At 44.9% G+C, this 6,870-nt stretch overlaps 1 protein-coding gene across 1 annotated transcript in view; it reads right to left on the reverse strand.

The window, feature by feature from the left end:
• Positions 1-371, reverse strand: part of RBM25 (RNA binding motif protein 25) — an 84,472-nt gene extending 84,101 nt beyond the window's left edge. Inside the window, exon 1 of the mRNA XM_011949815.1 lies at positions 103-371. The gene's annotated coding sequence lies outside the window, so the exon portion shown is untranslated. The remainder of the gene's footprint in view (positions 1-102) is intronic.
• Between the last annotated feature and the right edge of the window lie 6,499 nt (positions 372-6,870).

Raw genomic sequence — 6,870 nt, forward strand, 5'->3', positions numbered from 1 at the left:
ACCCCACCCTGGCGCTTTCGCAGCCACCCCGGCTTTTCCTCCTCCACCAGCTGAGGCACCCGGTCTCCTGGTTTCCACACGCGTTCAGGGACACAAACTCACCCGCCGCTGAGGAAACGGTACTGCCTTCGCGGCCTTCTAGGATCCAGGTTAAGAGTGCGCTCCACTGGTTCGAGATTTCTGCCCGCCGCTCGCCAGGGAGATTGAGGTCCGAAGCGCCTACTTGCACAGGCCGCAAATACAGCCGCGCTGCGCGGGGAGCTGCTGGAGGTCTTCCTCTTGCCCGGCGTGCACTGCGCCGGGGGCGTGGAGCGCGGAACCATAGAGAAAAACATATATAGATCGTCTCCCCTGTTGACTCTGACTCACCAAGCCGAGACGAATAACCATAGAGAAGCAGCGTCTAACAGCTACTAGAAAGGCCCGAACTGTAAATTATGACCCACACTGCCATGTTTGATTGGAGCCGACTGAATCTTACGACTACGGGACGCCATCTTGAGGTCAAGATTCCGGCTGGGCACGGCGCGAGGAGTGTTAGAGGATTTCGCACTTTTCTTAGTTTTTCGGGGTGTAGATAGAACCTTGCTTTGTGATTCCTTGAGGTTCGAGGAACTGATAACTGGGCCCTGTCCGCAACCTCAGTGTTAAACTCCAAGTGTTGTTATAACAACTACTCGAGATCAAGAAATAATTAGCAGAGGCTGTGGAGGTTTTTTGAAAAGCAAAAGCTTATGGGTAGTTGTAGGGCCAGAGGTGGCTAGAAGATGTTTGGAAAAACGTGAAAAGTCCTGTAATACTAGTTAACACAGCTTTCGTTCTGTAATCTAAACGTGCTGAAAGAACTTAGCTTAAGTTAATGAAAATGAATAAAATTAATCATAAATGATTACGTTATTCAAATTGTGGACCTTATAGGCAATATCTAGTTATACGCCTTTCTCAACTGCTTGCTTCTAGGAAGGCATAAAACGTATTCAGTATAAAGTTATTGCCTCCCTGAGTTCCTGGTGCTGTGCTAAGTGCTGGAAGTATGAAGGCAAATGGAAGTGACATTTGTTCCTGTCCTGCAGGAACTGTGAACCAGGTGAAATAGATGACAAACTCTGACCACCCTAATATAAAATTGAAACATACCTACACACTTCCTGCCTGCCTCTCCTACTTAATTTTACTCTAAAGTACTCATAACCATCTATCATAACATACATTTTTCTAACTGATTTTATGGTCCGTCACTACCCCCACTAGAATGTGAATGTAAGCAATGCACGGATTGCCAGTTTTGTGCAATAACAGGTCCCGGTACGTAGCAAGCGCTCAATAAATATTTGTTGAGTGAAGGAAATGATTACCGGCCAGGCGTGGTGGCTAAACGCCTGTAATCCCAGCGCTTTGGGAGGCTGAGGCAGGTGGATCACCTGAGGTTAGGAGTTCGAGGCCAGCCTGGCCAACATGGCAAAACCCTGACTCTACTGAAAATACAAAAATAAGCAGGTGGTGGCAGGCCCCTGTAATCCCAGCTACTTGGGAGGCTGAGGCAGGAGAATCGCTTGAACCCGGGAGGCGGAGGTTGCAGTGAGCTGAGATCGTGCCACTGCACTCCAGGCTGGGCAAGAGAGCAAGACTCTGTTTCAAAAAAAGAAAAGAAAAGAAATTGCCGGGCGCGGTGGCTCAAGCCTGTAATCCCACCACTTTGGGAGGCCGAGACGGGCGGATCACGAGGTCAGGAGATCGAGACCATCCTGGCTAACACGGTGAAACCCCGTCTCTACTAAAAATACAAAAAACTAGCCGGGCGAGGTGGCGGGCGCCTGTAGTCCCAGCTACTCTGAAGGCTGAGGCAGGAGAATGGCGTAAACCGGTGAGGCGGAGCTTGCAGTGAGCTGAGATCCGGCCACTGCACTCCAGCCCGGGCGACAGAGCAAGACTCCGTCTCAAAAAAAAAAAAAAGAAAAAAAGAAAAGAAATTATTAACATATGATGAGTACCAATAGAACAGAAAATTTAGTGGGAATAAAAATGTTTCAGAAAGTAGCACTCGTTACTATCATCTGCAAAATTTACATCCATCTATATTTCTGCTTGCTAGGTTTCCTTACCATTAACTAAGGTTAATAATACCTTTGGCCGGGCGTGGTGATGAATGCCTATAGTCCCAGTTACTTGGGAGATGAAATTAACTTATGTATGTTTGTACTTTGTTCAGTAAAGTGCTATTCAAATTTATAGTTTTTATAGTGCTACTCTATAATGCTATTTATAGTTTGTAAATAAAAGAAGTTTGTGTCATTTCTTTTTCTTTTTCTTTTTTTTTTTTTTTTGAGAAGGTGTCTCTGTTTCCCATGCTGAAGTGCAGTGACGTGATCCTGGCTCACTGCAATTTCTGCCTCCCGAGTTCAAGTGATTCTTGTGCCTCAGCCTCCCCAGTAGCTGGGATTACAGGCGTGTGTCACCACACCTGGCTAACTTTTGTATTTTTAGTAGAGATGGGGTTTCACTATGTTGGCCAGGTTGATCTCCAACTCCTGACCTCAGGTGATCTGCCTACCTGGACCTCCCAAAGTGCTGGGATCAAAGGTGTGAGCCACCATGCCCACCCAAGAGTTTCTGCCTATTTACAACAAAAGGCATAAACGGAAATCTTCTCAGATTACTCTGTGTCCCTTTTTATTATTAGAAACATTGTACATGAATTTGTGTTTACTGTGTAATAAAGGGAGCTCTCAGGCAACAATTTGCTAACTTTCCTACCTTAGACAATTTGTTGCTTATGTTCATGCAGCATCCATTCCCCTTGCCTTTAGTCATGACCCTCCACGTTTTTTAAAAGAAACCATCTTGGCCAGGGGTGGTGGCTCACGCCTGTAATCCCAGCACTTTGGGAGGCCGAGGCAGGCGGATCACGAGGTCAAGAGATCAAGACCAGCCTGACCAACCTGGTGAAACCCTGTCTTTACTAAAAATGCAAAAATTAGCTGGGCGTGGTGATGTGCGCCTGCAGGAGAATTGCTTCAACCTGGGAGGCAGAGGGTGCAGTGAGTGGAGATTGTGCCACTGCACTCCAGCCTGGGCAACAGAGCAAGACTCTGTCTGAAAAAAAAGACACCAGGCGCGGTGGCTCACACCTGTAATCCCAGCACTTCAAGAGGCTGAAGCAGGTCGATCAACTGAGGAGGTCGATCACCTGAGGTCAGAAGTTCGAGACCAGCCTGGCCAACGTGGCGAAACCCTGTCTCTACTAAAAATAACAAAAATTAGCTGGGCTTGGTGGCAGGCGCCTATAATCCCAGCAGCTCAGGAGGCTGAGGCAGGAAAATCGTTTGAACCCAGTAGGCAGAGGTTGCAGTGAGCGGAGATTGCGCCATTGCACTCCAGCCTGAACAACGAGCAAAACTCGGTCTAAAAAAAAAAAAAGAAAAGAAACCATCCTTCCATTACTCCACATCCATGTAGTTTGGATAGGAAGTCCCAACTCTAACCAGACCCCCTTAGGACACTGGAGTAAACTTATAACCTAAACAAAACCTGATAATTTAGTGCCCCCTCCCTTTTTTTTTCGTTTTTTGTGGGTTTTTCTTTTTGGTACTAGCCATTATTTAAAGCATTTTGCAAATATCAACTCCTTTAATCCTCATAACAACCCCCTGAAGTAAGAACTGTTGTGATACAAATGAAGAAACCAAGGCTTGCAAAAGTTAACCTATCAAAGGCTACAAAAATAGTAAGCGAGCCAGTCTGGTTCCTGAGTTCATGCTGGTGAACATTATACTGCTTCATCCTTTCAGGAATAATCCTAAAAAGAAGGGGAGGGGTCTCCGTATTTTTTATTTAAATTGAGTTGTTTTTTTTTTTGTTTTCAATTTAAGCTTAGGAGGATTTAAGCTTGGAATAGATAGGGATGAGAATGAAGTCACAGAAGAAAGCAGAAGTAAGACAGAGTGAGAGATTTTTGACAATATCAGTTGAGAAAATGGTTCATTCGTTCATTTTGTTTGTTTTTTGGTTTGTTGTTGCTGTTATTATTTGAGATAGGGTCTCCCTTTGTTGTCCTGCCTGGAGTGCAGTGGCATAATCATGGCTCCCTGCAACCTCGACTTCCCAGGCTCCAGCAATTCTCCCACCTCAGCCACCCAAAAGCCAGGATTACAGGCATGAGCCACTGTGCACAACTGGTCCAACTACTCCTAAAGCCAGCTGTCCTAGGCTTCTCAGTATGTAACCCAACACGTTACTTTTCCTCAATCTGTCTGAGCTGAGTTTTCTATTCCTTACACAGAAAGAACTCTAAATGATACACTTATATACCACTTGTAGAGAACAAGCCAAGCCATTCATTTGCAATGCCAATTATCCCCCTTCTATTTTTTTCTTACAAATCCTTGCTGAGGAAACTGTAGATAATTAATTTGGGTATTACATTCTGTGCGCATTTGGACCCTATCCTTTTTTTTTTTTTTTCTTTTTGGAGACAGTTTTGTTCTCATTGCCTAGGCTGGAATGCAATGGCATGATCTCAGCTCACTGCAACCTCCGCCTCCTGGGTTCAAGCAGTTCTCCTGCCTCAGCCTCCCAAGTAGCTGGGATTACAGGCACGTGCCACCATGCCCAGCTAATTTTGTATTTTTAGTAGAGGTGGGGTTTCTCCATGTTAGCCAGGCTGGTCTCCAACTCCCAACCTCAGGTGGTCCACCCACCTCAGCCTCCCAAAATGCTGGGATTACAAGCACAAGTCACTGCACCCGGCCTGGACCCTATTCTCATTGGCCACATCTGACCCAACTAAACAGCAGCATACCAGGAAAAATGTTGTTTAGCTGGAGCTGAGCAGATCTTCTCAAAGATTGAAACTGGAGCCCAGCACAGTAGCACGCACCTGTAGTCTCAATCATGAGGAGGGAGGACTGCTTGTGTGTGTGTGTGTGTGTGTGTATGCATGCCCATCATTTATATATATGTGTGTGTGTATATATATAATGCCATTATGTAGTATATAAATAATGGCATAAAACATATAAATATAATACATATAATGCCATTATATATATGTGAACATATATGATATATATGTGTATATAGAGAGAAGAAGATGGAGAGAGAGGAGAAGCACATTAACACAGAATCTAGAGATCAAGGCTGGACTCCCCAGCAAGGTGGAGTAACTGAAGTTTACCAAGTTAAGTCAGGACTCTGAAAGGATGTTAAAGTGCTCCCTTGTTAATAGTCCTAGGCTCTTGACAGAAGCAAACATAGTCCCTATGGAGAAAGGAACCCCTAATTTAGGCTTCAGGATTCTGATATCAAATGTGAGCTTAAAATTTAAAAATGCAGGCCAGGCATAATGGCTCATGCCTGTAATCCCAGCACTCTGGGAGGCTGAGGCAGGTGGATCACCTCAGGTCAGGAGTTTGAAACCAGCCTGACCAACATGGAGAAACCCTGTCTCTACTAAAAATACAAAAATTAGTCAGTCGTGGTGGCACTCACCTGTAGTCCCACCTATTTGGGAGGCTGAGGCAGAATTGCCTGAACCCAGGAGGCAGAGGTTGCAGTGAGCCAAGATCACACCACTGCACTCCACCCTGGGTGACAGAGTGAGACTTAGTCAAAAAAAACAAACAAAAAAATTGACTGGGTGATGTGGCTCACACCTGTAATCCCAGCACTTTGGGAGGCTGAGGCGGGCAGATCACCAGACGTCAGAGTTTGAGACCAGTCTGACCAACATGGAGAAACCCTGATTCTACTAAAAATACAAAAAATTAGCTGAGCATGGTGGTACATACCGTAATCCCAGTACTCAGGAGGCTGAGACAGGAGAATTGCTTGAACCTGGAAGGTGGAGGTTGCAGTGAGCCAAGATCACAGCATTGCACTCCGCCTGGGTAACAAGAGCGAAACTCCGTCCAAAAAAAAAAAGCCAAGGGCCAGGCATGGCAATGGCAGCTCACACCTCTAATCCCAGCACTTTGGGAGGCCGAGGAGGTGGATTGCTTTGAGCTCAGGAGTTCAAGACCAGCCTGGCCCACATGGTGAAACCCCATCTCCATTAAAAATACAAAAATAGCTGTGCGTGGTGGCACACACCTGTAATCCTAGCTACTCGGGAGGCTGAGGCAGGAGAATCACAAGAACTTGGGAGGTGGAGGTTGCAGTGAGCTGAGATCACTCCACTACACTCCAGCCTGGGCAACAGAGTGAGACTGTCTAAAAAAAATTAAAGTGCCAAGAATATGAGGAACAAACCACCATAAATGCAGCATCACACACACATACACACATATGCACACACAAAACCAACAGACTTAAATTCCCAATTCAGATATTGAAATATTAGATATGGAATATAAAATGACTACATATGAAATCTTTAAAGGAATTTTTCTTAGACTGAGGACAGTGGCTAATGCCTGTAATCCCAGTTCATTGCCAGGCCAAGACAGGATAATCACCTGAGTCCCAGAGTCTGAGACCAGCCTGGGCAACATAGGGAGACCCTGTCTCTAAAAAAATTTTTCTTGTAATTAGCCAGGCATGGTGGGGCACAGGTCAAGGCTGCATGAACCATGATCACACCATTGTACTTCAGCCTGAGTGACAGAGTGAGACCCTGTCCCACTCTGTAAGATAAACAAGTAAATAAATAAAATAAATTAGTCATTAATAGATGTTGAATTTTATGGAATTCTTTTATAGCAATTATTGAAATGATCATATTGATAATCAATGATAAAACCTTAAAACTTTATTTGAGAACATCTTATGAATTCATGATAGAGAAATATTTCTTTTTATTTTTCTTTTTTTTGAGATGGAGTTTTACTTTGTCACCCAGGCTAGAGTGCAGTGGCGTGATCTTGGCTCACTACA

This window comes from Colobus angolensis, unplaced genomic scaffold (assembly GCF_000951035.1).
Source record: "Colobus angolensis palliatus isolate OR3802 unplaced genomic scaffold, Cang.pa_1.0 Scaffold3, whole genome shotgun sequence".
Lineage (NCBI taxonomy): Eukaryota > Metazoa > Chordata > Mammalia > Primates > Cercopithecidae > Colobus > Colobus angolensis.